Here is a 21106-nt window from a genome sequence, read left to right as displayed (position 1 = left end):
GGTATTTCTATATACATAACATGTTCATATATTCCGCCATCATCGGAATTCCCGACATATGCGAATCATCTGTCCGCTATCCAGTTTATTTCAAGTAAACTATCAGATAGGGATCAGTTAATAGTTTTAGGTGACTTTAATATACCTAGGGCGACATGGTCCACCGTCGAAACCTCAAATATATTGTTACCTTCAACGCAGCATGATTTTCTTGACGGTTTGCTTGATATTTCATTGTCTCAAGTAAATCATGTATTAAATTTCTTAGGACGATTACTGGATCTATGCTTTGTTTCCAGTCCAGATTGTGTCTGCATAGCTAGAACCTCTGCAATTACTTTACCAGAAGACCCTTATCACCCAACGCTAGAGCTGACTATTGACACGGGTACAAAAGTGTATGAAGTATCTGAAAAAATAGCTAAACGCATCCCCTGCTTTCGTAAAGCGAACTTTGCACTCATTAATAGCCTTATAGCTTGCTCGGATTGGTCCAATCTGTACTTAAGTACTAATATAAATGAAGCGGTTAATATATTTTATAACATATTAAACGAAGTTTTTGATACATGCGTTCCTACGTATTATCCTAAAATTTCAAACCAACCTCCGTGGTTTAACAAAGAGCTGGTCCGATTTCACCGTGCTTAACGCTCAGTGTTATAAAAACTATTTAGCTCGTTGCAAGACCCAGTTTACACTGGATCCAAAACAGTTTTATAATTTTGTTAACACAAAGCGTAAATCTTCTAGTTACCCATCATCACTTAAATTTGAAAATTCGGCTGCTAGCACTGATCAAGCCATAGCCGATCTTTTTGCACAGTTTTTTCAAACCACCTATTCAACATCAAGTCCTCCAGATCAGTCTTACCCATATGTCATTCCTAAATCAAACTTTATTTGTTGTCCTGTTATAAGTAAAAGCTCACTTCTTTTAGAATTGCAAAGGGTCAAACCAGTCTACTCTCCGGGTCCTGACGGAGTCCCTGGATGTGTGCTTAGGTATTGCGCTGAGACTTTGTGTAGACCATTGCACAAACTGTTTACTTTGTCTTTAGAAACAACCGATTTCCCACACAGATGGAAGGAGTCGTTTGTTATCCCGCTTCATAAAAAAGGGAGTAAATTGAACGCATGCAATTACAGAGGTATTTCAAAGCTATCAGCTATACCGAAGCTCTTTGAGAACATTATTACGCCTCATTTACAACACAGTTGTAGGTCCCTTATTTCCTCTTGTCAACACGGATTTATAAAACGTAGGTCAACGACAACCAACCTTTTGGAGTTTACTTCATTTGTTATAGGAGGTTTTAGAAAGAATCGTCAGACTGATGTGGTCTACACTGATTTTAGTAAGGCGTTTGATTCTGTAAGTCACCCGATTTTAGTCCGGAAATTGGACCTTTTAGGGTTTTCAGGTGATCTTCTTAGGTGGACTTTAAGTTATTTGAATGATAGGACTCAAAGGGTCATTTTTAAAAACTCTTTGTCATCCCTAATCCGAGTTACTTCCGGTGTACCACAAGGAAGTCATCTCGGTCCGCTCCTGTTTACATTATTTATAAATGACCTTCCATTAGTCTTAACGAAGTCACGGGTTCTTATGTACGCAGATGACGTTAAGTTGTGCCTGCAATATAATGACCCCGCACAAAGTTTAGCTTTACAATCGGATCTAAATGCATTTCAAACATGGTGCATGGATAATGAATTGAATTTAAATGGTTCTAAGTGTAAACTAATGACCTTTTTTCGTGTCAGCCCCCACTACTCAACGTATACTTTGAGTGGTTGTGCGTTAGATAGGATAACGCATGCGGACGACCTTGGAGTCTACATGGATCCTAGACTTAAATTTTCCGATCACATTACTACTATGGTAAATAAAGCCAGGGGCGTGCTTGCATTTATCAAAAGGTGGTCGAAGGAATTCGATGATCCCTATGCCACAAAGACCTTGTTTATTTCATTAGTCCGACCAATTCTTGAGTACTGCGCTCCTGTTTGGAGTCCCCAATATGGGGTGCATATAGACCGGATTGAGTCTGTGCAAAAAAACTTCTTAATATTTGCCTTACGGAGACTTAACTGGGATACAAGCCTAATACTACCATCCTACTCTAGTAGACTACTTCTAATTAACTTACCATCGTTAGCTAACCGTAGAACTATGCTTGGTATTACGTTTATTAGAAATCTTATTCATGGTGATGTAGAGAGTCCCGAGTTACTGGGTCGCCTGCATTTTAATGTGCCAAATAGATTCACTAGAAACTATATTCCTTTAGTATTGAATCACTGTATCTCTAATTACGCAATGCATGAACCTTTTAGAGTACTTTGCAATGATTATAATAGACTATATCATCTAATATCTACTACTGACTCACTTCCTATCTTTAAATCAATAATATTATCCTCCCTAGTAACTAATTAGTTTTACTTGATGTATTTTGTCTATTCGTATTGACCTGTATTTTTAATTGTCTATTGTTACATTGTCTTTTTCTTTGTCCGCGATTATGTTTACTCGCCCTAAACGGTGATGGGCTCCGCGCGTAACAAGCTTTGCTTGGTGTCGTAGGGCCACTTGTTTGTACTGACCATAGTGCATCAACGTCCAAGAATTAAAAAAAAAATTTAAAATTATGGCTTGGGATTTAATTTTGCGAAGGTTTACTGAAATGGGCCTTCTTTCCATCCTTAAACGCCCATAACTTGGTCAAATGAACTCGGATTTCGATATGGCACACCTTTATGGGCTTGTTGAATGATTATGTTGCTATCTGCATTAATATATTTGACTATGACTATTTTTATGTCATTGATCTCAATTTTGCGAAGGCTTACTGAAATGGGCTTTCTTTCCATATTTAAAAGCCCATAACTTGGTCAAATGAACTCGGATTTCGATATGGCATACCTTTATGGGCTTGTGGAATGATTATGTTGTTATCTGCATTAAAATATATAACTTTAAAGGTAGTAAAAAATATGACCGTTTTTATGTAATTGATATTAATTTTGCGAAGGTTTACTGAAATGGGCCTTCTTTCCATATTTAAAAGCCCATAACTTGGTCAAATGAATTCGGATTTCGATATGGCATACCTTTATGGGCTTGTGGAATGATTTGTTGTTATCTGCATTAAAATATATAACTTTAAAGGTAGCAAAAAATATGACTGCTTTTATGTCATTGATTTCAAATTTGCGAAGGTTTACTGAATCGGGCCTTCTTTACATTTTTAAAAGCCCATAGCTGGGTCAATAGGACGCGGGTTTCGATATGGCATACCTTTATGGGATTGTGGCATGATTATGTTGATATCTGCATTAAAATATATAACTTTAAGGGTAGTAAAAAATACTGAAATGGGCCTTCTTTCCATCTTTAAAAGCCCATAACTTGGTCAAATGAACTCGGATTTTGATATGGCTTACCTTTATGGGCTTGTGGCATGATTATGTTGATATCTGCATTAAAATATATAACTTTAAAGGTAGTAAAAAATATGACCGTTTATATGTCATTGATTTTAGTTTTTTGAAGGTTTACTGAAATTTGCCTTCTTTCCATCCTTAAAAGCCCATAACTTGGTCAAATGAACTTGGATTTCGATATGGCATACCTTTATGGGCTTGTAGAATGATTTTGTTGTAATCTGTATTAAGAAATATAATTCAAAACGAAGTTAAAATTATGACCGTTTTTATGTCATTAATTTTAATTTTGCGAAGGTTTACTGAAATGGGCCTTCTTTCCATCTTTAAAAGCCCATAACTTGGTCAAATGAACTCGGATTTTGATATGGCATGCCTTGAAGGGCTTGTGGAATGATTATGTTGTTATCAGCATTAAAATATATAACTTTAAAGGTAGTAAAAATATGACCGTTTATATGTCATTGATTTTAGTTTTTTTAAGGTTTACTGAAATTTGCCTTCTTTCCATCCTTAAAAGCCCATAACTTGGTCAAATGAGCTTGGATTTCGATATGGCATACCTTTATGGGCTTGTGGAATGATTTGTTGTTATCTGCATTAAAATATATAACTTTAAAGGTAGCAAAAAATATGACTGCTTTTATGTCATTGATTTCAAATTTGCGAAGGTTTACTGAATTGGGCCTTCTTTAGATTTTTAAAAGCCCATAACTTGGTCAATCGGACGCGGGTTTCGATATGGCATACCTTTATGGGATTGTGGCATGATTATGTTGATATCTGCATTAAAATATATAACTTTAAGGGTAGTAAAAAATACTGAAATGGGCCTTCTTTCCATCTTTAAAAGCCCATAACTTGGTCAAATGAACTCGGATTTTGATATGGCTTACCTTTATGGGCTTGTGGCATGATTATGTTGATATCTGCATTAAAATATATAACTTTAAAGGTAGTAAAAAATATGACCGTTTATATGTCATTGATTTTAGTTTTTTGAAGGTTTACTGAAATTTGCCTTCTTTCTATCCTTAAAAGCCCATAACTTGGTCAAATGAACTTGGATTTCGATATGGCATACTTTTATGGGCTTGTGGAATGATTATGTTGTTATTTGCATTAAAATATATAACTTTAAAGGTAGTAAAAAATGCGATCGTTTTTATGTCATTGATTTCAATTTTGCGAAGGCTTACTGAAATGGGCCTTCTTTCCATCTTTAAAAGCCCATAACTTGGTCAAATGAACTCGAATTTCGATATGGCATGCCTTGAAGGGCTTGTGGAATGATTATGTTGTTATCAGCATTAAAATATATAACTTTAAAGGTAGTAAAAATATGACCGTTTATATGTCATTGATTTTAGTTTTTTGAAGGTTTACTGAAATTTGCCTTCTTTCCATCCTTAAAAGCCCATAACTTGGTCAAATGAGCTTGGATTTCGATATGGCATACTTTTATGGGCTTGTGGAATGATTATGTTGTTATTTGCATTAAAATATATAACAATAAAGGTAGTAAAAAATACGACCGTTTTTATGTAATTAATTTTAATTTTGCGAAGGTTTACTGATATGGGCCTTCTTTCCATCTTTAAAAGCCCATAACTTGGTCAAATGAACTCGGATTTTGATATGGATTAAGAACTTTCAGAGAACTTTCAGTGAACGGTCGTGTTTTTGTCTTGCGCTCCGAATTTTTGTTCTTTTTGTCCATAAACCATCGGGGTTTAATTCATATTTTCATACGTCTATATAACTTTTTATGTCCCTAACAACATCCGTTCGCTTCGCGAGTGCATAGTGATTGTTTTGTGTTTAAATTAACAAAATTAGTTTGCACGTCTAATCTCTGTGCAGTGTTTGTTGTTATAGTTTTTTTCTAATTGCCTTCTTCTTTTCTTCCAAACGCTGTTTGGAGCGGTAAGTGTCTAAACGGTAGTTACCCGCTCTCCCGCACTCCCGCTTATAACTTTGTTTTTGGAACATCTAAAACTTACGCTCCCCCAGCTTACTTACTCCCGCTCATTCTCTCCCGCTCTCTAACTCTCTCTTTTACTTGCGTAGCTTTATTCTCTTGGCACTGTGGTTCGGAATATCGCGATAATGGCTGTCTGCAATTTAAAGAAATGCAAGTCGTTAATTTCGGCTGGACAACAGAGCATTCCGTGCCATTCGTGTGAGAATATTTTTCATGCAAAATGCCTTGGCTATTCGGGCCTGGTACGCGATGCAATCGACATGAGAAGTGGCTTGCGCTACTATTGTGATGAATGCATTGCTTATGAAACCCAGGCACTCTCTATAAGGCGGCTTACAAAAAGCACTGTTACGGAATTAATCCGGAACAGCCGTAAAAATACGGATCTGCTTGTGGCGCTTGAGTCGCAGCTCACTAGCCGTATGCTATCTGAGCCCGATTCTCCTAAGCGTAAAAAGATCGCGGTCGATAGACAACCCACGGTAGCCGCTAGTGTAACTCTCTCTGGCGATCCGGGGTCTGCAGCACAGCAGTCGATCTCAGCCGCCGCACAAATGGTACTGAGATCGAAAGCTAAAAAAGATTCGGTTTCCGAATGCAAAGGACGCGAGATTTTGCCGCATGAGACGCCCGAAAAATCTGCTATAAGCAATACTTTAATAATTCCAACGCCGCATGTTGACTTAACGTCCGGAGTACCGAATGAAACTGGTAGTGCAGCCGTAAATGCGGTAGTACCTAAACCTGTCACATGCGTGGTACCTAAAACAGTCACCTGTGTACCGCAGCGGAAACAAATTTTTGTTTCTCGGCTAAATCCTGACCTTTCATCGCTGGACATTACGGCCTATATCCGTAACAAAGTTCAGATTGATGATCTAAAGGTTGAACGATTTAATTTTCCATATGCTAGGGAAGTATCATCTTTTAAGATCGGTGTTCCCTGTGCTCATTTTGCAACTATGTGCTCAGCCAATTTTTGGCCTGTTGGCATTTTTGTTAAAGAGTACGAAGCTAAAAAAAAGAAAATTCGTTCAAAGGAAGTTGGAAATCCCTTTAAAGAGCCATCCACATCTACATCCTCATCTATCTCAAAAAACTAGATTCTTTTCTTCAGCTTTATTATCAGAATACAAGAGGTTTACAAAGTAAGTTGACCAAATTGTATACTGATAGTTTTTCCTTGTCTTCCCATGTTATTGTTTTTACTGAAACCTGGTTAAAACCGGAAGTTCTAAGTTCCGAAGTTTTTCCAAGTAAGTACACAACTTACAGGCTTGATCGTCCGTCCCGACGTGGAGGTGGAGTTTTAATTGCAGTTGACTCAGAATTAACGTCTGAAGTAATAACGTCCGACGAAATAAATGACATTGAATTTCTGTGTATAAAACTATCCCTTCCGGGTATTTCTATATACATAACATGTTCATATATTCCGCCATCATCGGAATTCCCGACATATGCGAATCATCTGTCCGCTATCCAGTTTATTTCAAGTAAACTATCAGATAGGGATCAGTTAATAGTTTTAGGTGACTTTAATATACCTAGGGCGACATGGTCCACCGTCGAAACCTCAAATATATTGTTACCTTCAACGCAGCATGATTTTCTTGACGGTTTGCTTGATATTTCATTGTCTCAAGTAAATCATGTATTAAATTTCTTAGGACGATTACTGGATCTATGCTTTGTTTCCAGTCCAGATTGTGTCTGCATAGCTCGAACCTCTGCAATTACTTTACTTTTATCCTAAAATTTCAAACCAACCTCCGTGGTTTAACAAAGAGCTGGTCCGATTTCACCGTGCTTAACGCTCAGTGTTATAAAAACTATTTAGCTCGTTGCAAGACCCAGTTTACACTGGATCCAAAACAGTTTTATAATTTTGTTAACACAAAGCGTAAATCTTCTAGTTACCCATCATCACTTAAATTTGAAAATTCGGCTGCTAGCACTGATCAAGCCATAGCCGATCTTTTTGCACAGTTTTTTCAAACCACCTATTCAACATCAAGTCCTCCAGATCAGTCTTACCCATATGTCATTCCTAAATCAAACTTTATTTGTTGTCCTGTTATAAGTAAAAGCTCACTTCTTTTAGAATTGCAAAGGGTCAAACCAGTCTACTCTCCGGGTCCTGACGGAGTCCCTGGATGTGTGCTTAGGTATTGCGCTGAGACTTTGTGTAGACCATTGCACATACTGTTTACTTTGTCTTTAGAAACATCCGATTTCCCACACAGATGGAAGGAGTCGTTTGTTATCCCGCTTCATAAAAAAGGGAGTAAATTGAACGCATGCAATTACAGAGGTATTTCAAAGCTATCAGCTATACCGAAGCTCTTTGAGAACATTATTACGCCTCATTTACAACACAGTTGTAGGTCCCTTATTTCCTCTTGTCAACACGGATTTATAAAACGTAGGTCAACGACAACCAACCTTTTGGAGTTTACTTCATTTGTTATAGGAGGTTTTAGGAAGAATCGTCAGACTGATGTGGTCTACACTGATTTTAGTAAGGCGTTTGATTCTGTAAGTCACCCGATTTTAGTCCGTAAATTGGACCTTTTAGGGTTTTCAGGTGATCTTCTTAGGTGGACTTTAAGTTATTTGAATGATAGGACTCAAAGGGTCATTTTTAAAAACTCTTTGTCATCCCTAATCCGAGTTACTTCCGGTGTACCACAAGGAAGTCATCTCGGTCCGCTCCTGTTTACATTATTTATAAATGACCTTCCATTAGTCTTAACGAAGTCACGGGTTCTTATGTACGCAGATGACGTTAAGTTGTGCCTGCAATATAATGACCCCGCACAAAGTTTAGCTTTACAATCGGATCTAAATGCATTTCAAACATGGTGCATGGATAATGAATTGAATTTAAATGGTTCTAAGTGTAAACTAATGACCTTTTTTCGTGTCAGCCCCCACTACTCAACGTATACTTTGAGTGGTTGTGCGTTAGATAGGATAACGCATGCTGACGACCTTGGAGTCTACATGGATCCTAGACTTAAATTTTCCGATCACATTACTACTATGGTAAATAAAGCCAGGGGCGTGCTTGCATTTATCAAAAGGTGGTCGAAGGAATTCGATGATCCCTATGTCACAAAGACCTTGTTTATTTCATTAGTCCGACCAATTCTTGAGTACTGCGCTCCTGTTTGGAGTCCCCAATATGGGGTGCATATAGACCGGATTGAGTCTGTGCAAAAAAACTTCTTAATATTTGCCTTACGGAGACTTAACTGGGATACAAGCCTAATACTACCATCCTACTCTAGTAGACTACTTCTAATTAACTTACCATCGTTAGCTAACCGTAGAACTATGCTTGGTATTACGTTTATTAGAAATCTTATTCATGGTGATGTAGAGAGTCCCGAGTTACTGGGTCGCCTGCATTTTAATGTGCCAAATAGATTCACTAGAAACTATATTCCTTTAGTATTGAATCACTGTATCTCTAATTACGCAATGCATGAACCTTTTAGAGTACTTTGCAATGATTATAATAGACTATATCATCTAATATCTACTACTGACTCACTTCCTATCTTTAAATCAATAATATTATCCTCCCTAGTAACTAATTAGTTTTACTTGATGTATTTTGTCTATTCGTATTGACCTGTATTTTTAATTGTCTATTGTTACATTGTCTTTTTCTTTGTCCGCGATTATGTTTACTCGCCCTAAACGGTGATGGGCTCCGCGCGTAACAAGCTTTGCTTGGTGTCGTAGGGCCACTTGTTTGTACTGACCATAGTGCATCAACGTCCAAGAATTAAAAAAAAAATTAAAATTATGGCTTGTGATTTAATTTTGCGAAGGTTTACTGAAATGGGCCTTCTTTCCATCCTTAAACGCCCATAACCTGGTCAAATGAACTCGGATTTCGATATGGCACACCTTTATGGGCTTGTTGAATGATTATGTTGCTATCTGCATTAATATATTTGACTATGACTATTTTTATGTCATTGATCTCAATTTTCCGAAGGCTTACTGAAATGGGCTTTCTTTCCATATTTAAAAGCCCATAACTTGGTCAAATGAACTCGGATTTCGATATGGCATACCTTTATGGGCTTGTGGAATGATTATGTTGTTATCTGCATTAAAATATATAACTTTAAAGGTAGTAAAAAATATGACCGTTTTTATGTAATTGATATTAATTTTGCGAAGGTTTACTGAAATGGGCCTTCTTTCCATATTTAAAAGCCCATAACTTGGTCAAATGAATTCGGATTTCGATATGGCATACCTTTATGGGCTTGTGGAATGATTTGTTGTTATCTGCATTAAAATATATAACTTTAAAGGTAGCAAAAAATATGACTGCTTTTATGTCATTGATTTCAAATTTGCGAAGGTTTACTGAATCGGGCCTTCTTTACATTTTTAAAAGCCCATAACTTGGTCAATAGGACGCGGGTTTCGATATGGCATACCTTTATGGGATTGTGGCATGATTATGTTGATATCTGCATTAAAATATATAACTTTAAGGGTAGTAAAAAATACTGAAATGGGCCTTCTTTCCATCTTTAAAAGCTCGGATTTTGATATGGCTTACCTTTATGGGCTTGTGGCATGATTATGTTAATATCTGCATTAAAATATATAACTTTAAAGGTAGTAAAAAATATGACCGTTTATATGTCATTAATTTTAGTTTTTTGAAGGTTTACTGAAATTTGCCTTCTTTCCATCCTTAAAAGCCCATAACTTGGTCAAATGAACTTGGATTTCGATATGGCATACTTTTATGGGCTTGTGGAATGATTATGTTGTTATTTGCATTAAAATATATAACTTTAAAGGTAGTAAAAAATACGATCGTTTTTATGTCATTGATTTCAATTTTGCGAAGGCTTACTGAAATGGGCTTTCTTTCCATATTTAAAAGCCCATAACTTGGTCAAATGAACTCGGATTTCGATATGGCATACCTTTATGGGCTTGTGGAATGATTATGTTGTTATCTGCATTAAAATATATAACTTTAAAGGTAGTAAAAAATATGACCGTTTTTATGTAATTGATATTAATTTTGCGAAGGTTTACTGAAATGGTCCTTCTTTCCATATTTAAAAGCCCATAACTTGGTCAAATGAACTCGGATTTCGATATGGCATACCTTTATGGGCTTGTGGAATGATTTGTTGTTATCTGCATTAAAATATATAACTTTAAAGGTAGCAAAAAATATGACTGCTTTTATGTCATTGATTTCAAATTTGCGAAGGTTTACTGAATTGGGCCTTCTTTAGATTTTTAAAAGCCCATAACTTGGTCAATCGGACGCGGGTTTCGATATGGCATACCTTTATGGGATTGTGGAATGATTATGTTGATATCTGCATTAAAATATATAACTTTAAGGGTAGTAAAAAATACTGAAATGGGCCTTCTTTCCATCTTTAAAAGCCCATAACTTGGTCAAATGAACTCGGATTTTGATATGGCTTACCTTTATGGGCTTGTGGCATGATTATGTTGATATCTGCATTAAAATATATAACTTTAAAGGTAGTAAAAAATATGACCGTTTATATGTCATTGATTTTAGTTTTTTGAAGGTTTACTGAAATTTGCCTTCTTTCCATCTTTAAAAGCCCATAACTTGGTCAAATGAACTCGAATTTCGATATGGCATGCCTTGATGGGCTTGTGGAATGATTATGTTGTTATCTGCATTAAAATATATAACTTTAAAGGTAGTAAAAAATATGACCGTTTTTATGTAATTGATATTAATTTTGCGAAGGTTTACTGAAATGGTCCTTCTTTCCATATTTAAAAGCCCATAACTTGGTCAAATGAACTCGGATTTCGATATGGCATACTTTTATGGGCTTGTGGAATGATTATGTTGTTATTTGCATTAAAATATATAACTTTAAAGGTAGTAAAAAATGTGATCGTTTTTATGTCATTGATTTCAATTTTGCGAAGGCTTACTGAAATGGGCTTTCTTTCCATATTTAAAAGCCCATAACTTGGTCAAATGAACTCGGATTTCGATATGGCATACCTTTATGGGCTTGCGGAATGATTATGTTGTTATCTGCATTAAAATATATAACTTTAAAGGTAGTAAAAAATATGACCGTTTTTATGTAATTGATATTAATTTTGCGAAGGTTTACTGAAATGGTCCTTCTTTCCATATTTAAAAGCCCATAACTTGGTCAAATGAACTCGGATTTCGATATGGCATACTTTTATGGGCTTGTGGAATGATTATGTTGTTATTTGCATTAAAATATATAACTTTAAAGGTAGTAAAAAATGCGATCGTTTTTATGTCATTGATTTCAATTTTGCGAAGGCTTACTGAAATGGGCCTTCTTTCCATCTTTAAAAGCCCATAACTTGGTCAAATGAACTCGAATTTCGATATGGCATGCCTTGATGGGCTTGTGGAATGATTATGTTGTTATCTGCATTAAAATATATAACTTTAAAGGTAGTAAAAAATATGACCGTTTATATGTCACTGATTTTAGTTTTTTGAAGGTTTACTGAAATTTGCCTTCTTTCCATCCTTAAAAGCCCATAACTTGGTCAAATGAGCTTGGATTTCGATATGGCATACTTTTATGGGCTTGTGGAATGATTATGTTGTTATTTGCATTAAAATATATAACTATAAAGGTAGTAAAAAATACGACCGTTTTTATGTAATTAATTTTAATTTTGCGAAGGTTTACTGATATGGGCCTTCTTTCCATCTTTAAAAGCCCATAACTTGGTCAAATGAACTCGGATTTTGATATGGCTTATGGCTTGTGATTTAATTTTGCGAAGGTTTACTGAAATGGGCCTTCTTTCCATCCTTAAACGCCCATAACTTGGTCAAATGAACTCGGATTTCGATATGGCACACTTTTATGGGCTTGTTGAATGATTATGTTGCTATCTGCATTAATATATTTGACTATGACTATTTTTATGTCATTGATCTCAATTTTGTGAATGTTTACTGAAATGGGCTTTCTTTCCATATTTAAAAGCCCATAACTTGGTCAAATGAACTCGGATTTCGATATGGCATACCTTTATGGGCTTGTGGAATGATTATGTTGTTATCTGCATTAAAATATATAACTTTAAAGGTAGTAAAAAATATGACCGTTTTTATGTAACTGATATTAATTTTGCGAAGGTTTACTGAAATGGGCCTTCTTTCCATATTTAAAAGCCCATAACTTGGTCAAATAAACTCGGATTTCGATATGGCATACCTTTATGGGCTTGTGGAATGATTTGTTGTTATCTGCATTAAAATATATAACTTTAAAGGTAGCAAAAAATATGACTGCTTTTATGTCATTGATTTCAAATTTGCGAAGGTTTACTGAATTGGGCCTTCTTTACATTTTTAAAAGCCCATAACTTGGTCAATAGGACGCGGGTTTCGATATGGCATACCTTTATGGGATTGTGGCATGATTATGTTGATATCTGCATTAAAATATATAACTTTAAGGGTAGTAAAAAATACTGAAATGGGCCTTCTTTCCATCTTTAAAAGCCCATAACTTGGTCAAATGAACTCGGATTTTGATATGGCTTACCTTTATGGGCTTGTGGCTTGATTATGTTGATATTTGCATTAAAATATATAACTTTAAATGTAGTAAAAAATATGACCGTTTATATGTCATTGATTTTAGTTTTTTGAAGGTTTACTGAAATTTGCCTTCTTTCCATCCTTAAAAGCCCATAAATTGGTCAAATGAACTCGGATTTCGATATGGCATACTTTTATGGGCTTGTGGAATGATTATGTTGTTATTTGCATTAAAATATATAACTTTAAAGGTAGTAAAAAATGCGATCGTTTTTATGCCATTGATTTCAATTTTGCGAAGGCTTACTGAAATGGGCTTTCTTTCCATATTTAAAAGCACATAACTTGGTCAAATTAACTCGGATTTCGATATGGCATACCTTTATGGGCTTGTGGAATGCTGATGCTGTTATCTGCATTAAAATATATAATTTTAAAGGTAGTAAAAAATATGACCGTTTTTATGTCATTGATTTTAATTTTGTGAATGTTTACTGAAATGGGCCTTCTTTCCATCTTTAAAAGCCCATAACATGGTCAAATGAACTTGGATTTCGATATGGCATACCTTTATGGCCTTGTGGAATGATTATGTTGTTATCTGCATTAAAATATATAACTTTAAAGGTAGTAAAAAATACGACCGTTTTTATGTAATTGATTTTAATTTTGCGAAGGTTTACTGATATGGGCCTTCTTTCCATCTTTAAAAGCCAATAACTTGGTCAAATGAACTCGGATCTCCATATGGCATACCTTTATGGGCTTGTGGAATGATAATGTTGTTATCTGCATTAAAATATATAACTTTAAAGGTAGTAAAAAATATGACCGTTTTTATGTCATTATTTTTAATTTTGCGAAGGTTTACTGACTTGGGGCTTCTTTCCATCTTTAAAAGCCCATAACTTGGTCAAATGAACTCGGATTTTTATATGACAAACCTTTATGGGCTTGTGGAATGATTTTGTTGTAATTGGTATTAAAATATATAACTTTAAAGTGTGAACAGCGTTTAATATAGTATATACCAAACCTTCAATATTAGTGTAGAATAAGTCCTTTTTTATAATGTTACCAGACTCTACAAATGTAAAGTAGTCGAGACAGAGTCGTACTCAAGAGCAGAACGTGCGCAGAACACTTATAGTTATAATTTCTATAAGTAACCTTATATCCAACACAACTATCCTAAATAAAACCTACATCACTCGAAAAGCTACCCTTCTCAGTTCAGAAGTGGGATCAGTGTGGTTGGATATGTGTGAAGCGGAGGAGTTGTGCCAAGAACTCTAAGAAAGCAGCAAGAATCGTCGGCGTGGAAAGTTTGCAATGGGATGTGTTCCCAGGTCTATGTGACAGCTTAAATTGCAAATTACGGATGTTCCAGTTCTACGTGGCAGGCGGATTCAAGGAAAGCAGATCGGGAATCTTAGTGAACCCGTGGAGTCAAGCACATCAGTTAGATCAGGATTCTTAGTGAGCCTGTGGCCGCAGAAGTCTCAAAAGCACCAAAAGTCTCAAGAGAAGCCAAAGCACATACACACAAAGGGGTTGTGAGTATTGGTGAATTTTACAAGTCGATGCAAGTCAGAATTTTCTAGAAGCCGGAGCACATACATGCATACAAGGAGTTTGTGTGTATTGGTCAAGGGAGAAAGCAGATGCAGAACTTTGTGAGGTACATATAGTTGTCTCGCTCGCAAAGAGAACTGTCAATCTAGTAGCTAAAACAACATTAAAATGCCGAAGATAGCTGATCTTAAAGGCGACGTGTTAAGATTCCTGCTGAGATCTAGAAACGTGTCAGTTTCGGGCACCAGAGCCGAATTGGTTCAAAGACTAATACAGTTTGAACAATCGGAGGACGTAGAACTGCCAGCAGCAGTGGGTATCAACATGCAGCAAGAAGAAACGATGTCAGCACAGTCAGCGGCAATTTCACAATTGCAAAACGAGATGAAGGAACTAAAGGACATGTTAGCTCAATTAGTTACCGTTCAAATGGGAAACGCAGCACCAGCACATGCAGGAAGTCAGCAACAGCACCAAATAATCGATTTGGATATCAACGAGATTAACAACGAGAGCATTCCTGTACAGGCTACGAACAACGTGAGGCAAGCTTCAGTCAAGGAAATTGCCAACACCTTGCCAGAATTTGATCCCAACGACGACAACGCCATTTCAGTCAATCAGTTCATCGATCGTGTCAACAAAGTGGTTGATGCCTACCAGTGGGACGAGAAGTTGCTGTTACTCGCCATTTATACAAAGCTAAAAGGTCCAGCCAAGATGTGGCTTGATTCATCACCCATTCTACACACTACGTGGAAAAACTTCGCCGAAGCTATACAGGATGAGTTCGGAGCAAATCCAGACGAAGCAGAAGTGCATTTCAACATGGCCAATGCAACCAGGCGACCAAAGGAGACGGTAAAGGAGTACTGTTTCAGGATGTCAGCCCTTGGGGTGCGCTACAAGCTCAGCGAGGCAGCGATCATCAGATATGTTCGCGCAGGTCTACAGCATCGTGAATTGCAAAACAGTATTGCAGCAATTCATTTCGCCACAATGAAACAGCTTCGTGATGCAGCCGAATCGTATTTCGTTAATCGATGTCGGCCAAATACGAGCAAGAAAGAGTATTCACCGAAAGCCCGCAACTTCGAGCAGAAACCAGACAGCGATGTTAAACCACCAAGGACAAAGGAATCCGTTATATGCTACAACTGCGGAGAAAAAGGACACTTTGCCAATTCGTGTCCAAAGGAGAAGAAAAAGTCACGCTGTACCAAATGCAACAAGTTCCACGAGCCAAATGGAAGATGCCAAGCCACCAATGTCATGCGTTTAGGAGACGCAAATCAGGACAAACTTTTCACGAGGAAAATCTGCGTACACTCGCACGATTACAGCGCCTTCATCGACACGGGTAGTCAAGCCAGTCTCATCCGACAATCGGTTGCCGAGCAAATTAACGCCAAGCGCCACTAGTGCTCTATGAAGATTAGAGGCATTTGCGGAGGTTCATGTATCCTCACAGAAGCGATGACTGTGGATATGGATATCGATGGGAAGACGATTACAGCGAAAGTGTATATAGCAGACAACGATATATTGCAGGACGACTTTCTGTTGGGACAGGACGTCATCATCTCCGCTCATCTCGAGCTCAACTTCGAGTCAGGCGATTCTAAAATCAAACGAGCAGTCCATCAGCCGACAACCCCTGTAAGCACCAATATCGGGAAGGTGCTAGAAAATTTTCAGAACGACAAAGAAAGTAAGCAGATGCGCAGCTTACTGGAGAATTTCGCCGATGTTTTCTCGACAGGATTGGAAGGCATAGGAAAGACAAGCGTGGTCAAAGCACACATCACCGTCGAAAGCAATCAGGTAGTAGCACAAGCCCCATACCGAGTATCCGAGCCAAAGAAAGAAATCGTTAGCAGCATGGTCGACGAGCTGCTAAAGCAGGACATCATCACGTTGTCAACATCAGAGTACGCCAGCCCGGTGGTGCTCATCAAGAAGCCGAATGGTAGCGATCGAATGTGCGTCGATTACCGCCGCCTAAACAAGCTGATCAAGAAGGAGAATTTTCCAGTGCCGAACATCGAGGAACGTCTGCAGCAGGCGAAAAGGTTTAAGTACTTCTCATCCCTAGACCTCAACAGTGGATACTATCAGATAGAGATAGTCTCAGAGAGCCGAAAGTTTACTGCCTTTATCACCACAGATGGATTATACGAATTCAAGCGACTTCCGTTCGGATTGAAGAACGCACCTGCGGTTTTTAATCGACTCATGGCAGAGTTACAAAAGAGAGTGCAGAAAGGCGACATGATACACTACATGGACGACATCCTTATTGGCAGTCAAACATTTGATGAGATGTACGAGAAGCTTGAGAGGATCCTAAAAGTTTTAAAGGAGTGCGGATTAACGTTAAACCTGGACAAATGTGAGTTATATAAGCAGTCAATAACATTCCTTGGTCACCAGATACACGCAGAAGGAATCAGTCCTGGAGAAATTAAGACGAACGCCATCAGAATGTTCCCGAAACCAGCCAATGTTACCGATGTGAGAAAGTTTTTGGGTCTCACTGGTTATTTCCGAAAATTCGTTGCTGGATATGCCATCATTTCAGCGCCATTAAGAATCCTATTGCGCAAGGATCAGCCGTTTTCGTGGAAAGCGCCACAAGAAGAAGCCTTCGACGAATTAAAAAAATGTCTAATATCAAATCCAGTTGTCACCAGCATCGTCTAGACGCAGAACAGGAACTACATACCGATGCCAGCGCCGTTGGTTTAGCCGGAGTTTTGCTACAACGTGAGGAGGACCAGCTGAAACCAATCGCTTATTATAGCCGAGCTACTTCTAAGCCGGAGAAAAATTACCACAGCTACGAACTTGAGGCTCTAGCCGTCGTGGAATCGTTGGAGCGATTCAAATACTACATTTATGGCAAAAAGATTAAGGTTATCACCGACTGCAATGCCCTAAAGACGTCGAGACGTCGAGAAACGAGAATTGATACCCCGGATTGCAAGATGGTGGTTACGCATTCAAGAATTCGACATAGATATCGTTCATCGAGCAGGAACACAGATGAACCACGTAGACGCACTCAGTCGAGCGCCGTTCGAAGATGCTCGAGAGATGGATACCGCAAGTCTGAAAATAGCAAAAACGATAATCGACGAAGAGGACTGGCTATTTTCCATACAACTACAGGACGAGAAAATACAGAAAATTTTCGCAAACATGAAATTGGAAAAGAAATCTGAGAGCGACGAGTATGTGATCGAGCAAGATCGCTTGTTTCGAAAACATGGCAACAATTTATTATGGGTTGTGCCGAAGCAGTTGAGATTCCACATTTTACATGAATGTCACGATAAGGCCGGACATATGAGCACGGATAAGACTATGGCAAGAATTCTAAACTTATTTTGGTTTCCCCGAATGCGAAACTATGTCAAAAGCTACATCAAATCCTGTGTGGGCTGTGCGTTTTATAAAACACCAGGTGGACGTCAGGAAGGTCAGTACCACTACGATGACATCAAGCCGATTCCCTTTTCCACGATACACATGGACCACCTGGGGCCATTTCCGAAGAGTTCCAAGAGAAACGAGCATATTCTTGTGATAGTCGATGCATTCACCAAATTCACCATTGTACGAGCGGTGAAAAGTACAGCCACTAAACACGTCCTGGATGTCCTGCAAGATGTAACCAGCTACCTGGGAATGCCAGATCGAATTGTAACCGATCGTGGTAGCATTTACATCAAAAGATTTCGAGAAGTACTGCAAGTCAAACAATGTAAAGCACATTTTAAGTGCTGTAAGGACACCCAGAGCCAATGGTCACGCAGAGCGCACAAATCGCATCATTTTGTCAATGTTGTTGCCTTCCAATGACATCGATAAACGTTGGGATGACAATATCCGATGCACACATTAATACCATGGTAAATACTACAAAATTCTCTCCCTTTCAGCTCCTGTACGGGTATGAACCTCGAGATATCCTGAAGAACGCGATAACCAACATCATTCAAAGCCAAGACCAAAAGATGCTAACCGATGCGGAATTGGATCGACTTAGAGCAGATGCTGCGACAACTGTCAACGATCACCGAGCTGCCGCCAAGAAACGCTACGATGCCAAGCATGCGAAGCCAACTGTTTACAGCCTTGGAGACCTTGTGCTGGTCGAGAATGAGCCATTCAGCACGGGCACATCACGCAAATTGGAGCCGCGCTACAAAGGACCTTTTATAATCAACAAGGTCCTGCCGAACGACAGATATCTTGTAGAAGATATCCCTCACGCACAACGAAAGCAGAGACACTAGAAGTCGGTGTATTCGTCCGACAAGATGAAGCGCTGGTGTGAGCTGCCACCGGAGGAGCCCGATGAAGATGACGACTTTGAAGATGATCCACCCCATGAATCCTGCGAGGACGCAGAGATTTGTCAGGAGAGGCCGACTGTGAACAGCGCTTAATATAGTATATACCAAACCTTCAATATTAGTGTAGAATAAGTCCTTTTTTTTATAATGTTACCAGACTCTCAAAATGTAATGTAGTCGAGACAGAGTCGTACTCAAGAGCAGAACGTGCGCAGAACACTTATAGTTATAATTTCTATATGTAACCTTATATCCAACACAACTATCCTAAATAAAACCTACACCACTCGAAAAGCTACCCTTCTCAAAAGGTAGTAAAAAATATGACCGTTTATATGTCATTGATTTTAATTTTGCGAAGGCTTACTGAAATGGGCCTTCTTTCCATCTTTAAAAGCCCATAACTTGGTCAAATAAACTCGGATTTCGATATGGCATACTTTTATGGGCTTGTGGAATGATTATGTTGTTATTTGCATTAAAATATATCACTTTAAAGGTAGTAAAAAATACGACCGTTTTTATGTAATTGATTTTAATTTTGCGAAGGTTTACTGATATGGGCCTTCTTTCCATCTTTAAAAGCCCATAACTTGGTCAAATTAACTCGGATTTTTATATGGCATATGGCTTGTGATTTAATTTTGCGAAGGTTTACTGAAATGGGCCTTCTTTCCATCCTTAAACGCCCATAACTTGGTCAAATGAACTCGGATTTCGATATGGCACACCTTTATGGGCTTGTTGAATGATTATGTTGTTATCTGCATTAATATATATAACTTTACAGATAGTAAATTATATGACCGTTTTTTCGTCATTGATTTTAATTTGGCGAAGATTTACTGAAATGGACCTTCTTTCCATCTTTAAAAGCCCATAACTTAGTCAAATGAAATCGGATTTCGATATGGCATACCTTTATTGGCTTGTCGAATGATTTTGTTGTAATCGGTTTTAAAATATATAACTTTAAAGGTAATAAAAATATGAACGTTTTTATGTCATTGATTTTAATTTTGCGAAGGTTCACTGAAATGGGCCTTCCTTACATCTTTAAATGCCCATCACTTGGTCAGATGAACTCGGATTTCGATATGGCATACCTTTATGGGCTTGTGGAATGATTATGTTGTTATGTGCATTAAAGTATATAGCTTTAAAGGTGTTAAAAAATATTACCGTTTTTATGTCATTGATTTTAATTTTGCGAAGGTTTACTGAAATGGGCCTTCTTTCCATCTTTAAAAGCCCATAACCAGGTCAAATGAGCTCGGACCTCGATATGGCATACCTTTATGGGCTTGTGGCATGATTATGTTGATATCTGCATTAAAATATATAACTTTAAAGGTAGTGAAAAATACGATCATTTTTATGTCATTGATTTCATATTTGCGAAGGCTTTCTGAAATGGGCCTTCTTTCCATTTTTAAAAGCCCATAACTTGGTCAAATGAACTCGGATTTTGATATGGCATATGGCTTGTGATTTAATTTTGCGAAGGTTTATTGAAATGGGTCTTCTTTCCATCCTTTAACGCCCATAACTTGGTCAAATGAACTCGGATTTCGGTATGGCACACCTTTATGGGCTTGTAGAATGATTATGTTGCTATCTGCAATAATATATTTAACCATAAAAATATGACCATTTTTATGTCATTATTTTTAATTTTACTGAAATGGGCCTTCTTTCCATCTTTAAAAGCCCATAACTTGGTCAAATGAACTTGTATTTCGATATGGCATACTTGGGCTTGTAGAATTATTTTGTTGTAATCTGTATTGAGAAATATAATTCAGAACGAAGTTAATAATATGACCGTTTTTATGTCATTAATTTTAATTTTGCTTGTGCTTGTAGAATGATTATGTTGATATCTGCATTAAAATATATAACTTTAATGGTAGTGAAAAATATGACCGTTTTTATGTTATTGATATTAATTTTGCGAAGGTTTACTGATATGGGCCTTCTTTCCATCTTCAAAAGCACATAACCAGGTCAAATGAGCTCGGACCTCGATATGGCATACCTTTATGGGCTTGTGGCATGATTATGTTGATATCTGCATTAAAATATATAACTTTAAAGGTAGTGAAAAATACGATCATTTTTATGTCATTGATTTCATATTTG

The sequence above is a fragment of the Drosophila suzukii genome, unplaced genomic scaffold (assembly GCF_043229965.1).
Source record: "Drosophila suzukii unplaced genomic scaffold, CBGP_Dsuzu_IsoJpt1.0 scf_8, whole genome shotgun sequence".
Classification (NCBI taxonomy): Eukaryota; Metazoa; Arthropoda; class Insecta; order Diptera; family Drosophilidae; genus Drosophila; species Drosophila suzukii.
This window is presented reverse-complemented; position numbering follows the sequence as displayed.